The sequence below is a fragment of the Phytophthora infestans genome, genomic scaffold (assembly GCF_000142945.1).
Source record: "Phytophthora infestans T30-4 supercont1.14 genomic scaffold, whole genome shotgun sequence".
In the NCBI taxonomy this organism is placed as follows: Eukaryota; Oomycota; class Peronosporomycetes; order Peronosporales; family Peronosporaceae; genus Phytophthora; species Phytophthora infestans.
Genome location: NW_003303745.1, coordinates 2407733 through 2411595, shown reverse-complemented (window position 1 = coordinate 2411595; position 3863 = coordinate 2407733).

Below are 3863 nucleotides of genomic sequence, written 5' to 3'. Positions count from 1 at the left end.
CGCCAGGGTTCAACTTCATAATCTTGGAGTGACCCTTGGGCTCGTCTCGCGCTGCACTCGAAACCACGCCGAACGAACCCTCGCTGGTGCCCTCATCAGCATCAGCACACTCCACTCTCTCTCTCCAACACCTCCACCGATGATTCTATTCCTCTCCTTTTCATTTTCCGTCGCGCTCACACTTGTTACGTAATCTTAAGGCCATTCACTCTGCCCCATGAAAGCAAAGATACACTCTGCTTCCATTGAAGGCTCGGTTAACTGTGGCAGCCCGATAGGGACCAACCCAGTTGTAGTTGGCGGGCTGCCTAGTTTAAATGACGTTCTTGAACGACGGCCTTGAGCTCTGGCGGGAGCTCCTCCTTCGTGCCTTTAGTGCGCACGAATTTGGCAAGGTCTTAGAAGTTGTGGAAAAGCTCGCATTGTCCAGCATCGTGGAGCTGTTTGGAGAACTTGCATCGCTTGTTACAGTAGTGGGCGGAGTGACTCATGGCGCCGCACACCGCGCATGGTCCGTACTGTGGGCGTCGGACGTCGCGGTTGAAGTCACGTCGACCGCATTGGTCCTGATTGAACCCACGGTCAACACATCGGCGATCTTGATTGAAGCCATTCTCGAAATCAGGAGTGTTTCCACGCGGTTGGCGGTTGTCTGAACGTGCGTAGGTGCCTTCAGCAGCTGCACGGCGCTCATTTTCGTTATCAGCGGCGAGGTATCGTCATTTTCATCCAATGAGAAATCACCATCCGTATTATCCAGTTGAAAGTCGTTGTACTCGTCTTGGACATCGCTGTAAGCGTTCGGATCTTCGTTTGAATACTCGATGCCCCCCTTGAGCAGCTTCACGACCTTCTAATTCAGCTAGTAGGTTAGCCGCCGTGGCTTCAATGAGCGTAACTCTTGGTTTGTTTCGGTTGTCGTCGCGGCGACGGTCATCACGCCGGTTGTTGCGGGCGTACGCATCGTCGCGTCGCGCGTCACGATACTTGGAGTATCGATACTCACTGTCGCGCTTGGCCATTATCTCCTTGCTCTTGAGAGCGTCTTCAATGATCTCTTCGAGCTCGTGGATGTCGGCAACTCGCGCGTGGTACAGATTCTCCGCCAACTTGTCATCATCGCATGTTGCAAGGAACTGCTGTACGTGTTCTTTCGCGTCGCGACCACTCTTCTTGAAGTGTAGAGGGACGGTCCGAGCGTAGCCATTCAGCCTGTTTATGTAGTCGCACAGATGTTCGTTACGTTCCCGCTTGGCCGAGTAGTAACGTGATAGTGCCGTCTGCGTGAACTGCGAGCAGCAGTAGCGGATGCGCATCGCTCAACAGCTTCCACTTCCACTTGCGCTTCGTCTTCTTCGGAAGTTGACGGAACCAACGAATGGCTCCGACCCGGAGGCTCAGCTCAAATGGAATGCACCATTTATCGGCATCTGTGTGCGTTCCAGTCATTTAATAGACGAACCCACGGAGCCACTGCATACAGTTCTCGCTCTTGTTGCGAGAGCCTGAGAACGGCTTGATGCGATTCGTTGGTCGGTGTGATGCCATTTCAATCCTCGGTGTCGGGTCCACGTTGTTCAGCGTTGCCAGCTCGTTCATCTGACGCATCAACTCGACTTGATGATATTTTTTCGTCGAACGTACGCACCAAAATGTCATCGTCACTGGACGAACCATCGCTGTCGACTTGACGACGTCCGGCACCACCGTTGGGAGCTCGCGGACCACCTCGGCGACCAACGATCCTCGTTGCAAGCGTAAACACGCTGCATACGCTCTCTGAACGTGGCGTAACCATGTGCGAGTCTTGAAAGTACGGTGAAGCTTCAGTAGTGCCAAAGTTACCACGCTCAGCTCCACGCTTGGTTGGAGGAGTACGAACGAGTCGTTGGGGGGTTCGGCGGTAGTGGAATCGTGGACGGATCTTCATCTTGAACGATCGTTCGACTCACAGGCTGCTTTCCGGCGTTGATGCCATCAGCGCCAAATGCCTTCCGAAGCTTCTTCTTCCATTTCTGGAGAGCAGCGCCGGCTTCATGTGAACTCCAATCTTGGAGCGACATCGTCGATGGGTACGTCTCGATCTCGAAGCCCAGCGACAACAGTAGCGAGACTGAATCCTCGGCAACTTGGCTGGTCGACACCGAGTTGACTAGGTATTAAAGCTGCTGCGCAAGCGCAGGCCAGTCGGCCTTTCTCTTGGTGATGGGCTTGAACAGCTGCATCCACTCATCATTCTGCATCAGCGCTTGGCGGCTGGTGTATCACCACTGATAGGTGGGCTAGGTGCTTTCAGTAATGCTGAATACTTTGCACTCGCCACCGAAGGCTTAGAACCCTCGGTCCCATCGTCATAATCTTCATAGGCAGGTTCCGGCCCCGCAACACCATCGAGCTCGTCGGCGAGGTTCCTCGAAAGGGACCTGGTCGACCCGCTCAGCCCCGATGATAGCGTGGCCGTCTCCGGCGTCGCTGCGCCTGGCTCTGGAGCCGGCGTCTTGTCTTCGCAGTCGTCATAATCGTGGGCGTCAGGACCGATGTCCGCCTCGTCGTCAAAGCTTAACGAAAGCTCGGTGGCGGCTGCAAAGCGTGCAGCCGGACTTGAACCCTCGTTGTGAGCTCCGCCAGACTTGGCAGGCGTAGCGGGTACAGTCGGTTGTCCTTTCGCCATGTTTCTTGATTTCTTTTTCTTGTTCTTCTTCTCTTGGTAGCTCGTAAACTGGAAGGACATACAAACAGTTCACAATGGTCACAATCTGCTCCCGGGTCGCGGCACCAGTTGTGGTGTTGGAATTCCCACGTGAACTCTAGCTACAAATGTAATTAGGACGTTCCCAAAACAATACGTCTACTAGGATAGTAAACGATCGTTCGGGCGGACCTGAAGACCCCAGTTCTGCCCTTGCACTAGGACAAACTGGACCTTGTAAACTACTTATATAGGCCAACCAGTAAAAAAAAAGAACACGCTACTAGCACGAGCAAAGCTAGCAGGTGTTATGAATCCTCGTGGTCCCAACAGCGGAAGGGTACCAGGCACGGGTAAGCCTTTTACGAGGTCACCGAGTGTTCAACACTCGGTTGGAAGAATAAAAGGGAGGCAATCCAAGCACTCCCAGTCGGCAAATAGGCAACAATAAGCCGTCACGTAAAACCTCCCGATAGTAATCGGCCAATACACAAAGTCTCTTGGCCTTGCCGGATGAACCCTCGCTAAAGAGCTTCGAGCTCACCGACGGGCATAACACACTCAAACAAGCTTGACCAGACGCTTACCTTGAAGCCGGACGTCGCTCTGTGTGCTTGAGTGGAAATTCTGTTCTGTATTTAAGCTTACCCTTTCGGGTCTATTCCTAATAAGAAGTCCTAATCAAGTATACAAATATCAAGTGAGCAATGATCCTTTATCGATCTTCTTGCATGCCAAGCGTCGTCTGCACTGTCGCATGAGTATCTTTAACGGTCCGCGCCTTGTCCCAGACGGTGTACGTGTCTTCGAAGGGTCGCTGAGTCTTCCGCGAACTCATCCCAACCGCCATCGAGGGTTCGTACCGTAGATGGTCCGCTGAATGCGAATCCGGCCAGTCCATTATTAATAATAAGGACAGCCTGGATTCAGTGGCATATGGGCCGTATCCAATACTCGTTGAAAGTTCAGAAGTGACGCCGTCGAGTCCCTTGCACCTTGGAGTTACCGTACATCACGTGACCGAGGGTTCGTCGCTTGAACATCTTGGGCGGTATCACGTCTTTGTCGACGGGTGGTAATCCGCAGCTACGGAGAAATCACTTCACCACACCACCGTCTTCTCCCTCTGTTCCAGCATCTCCTCGCCCGTTTTCTCGAACTCTCGATGATGGAC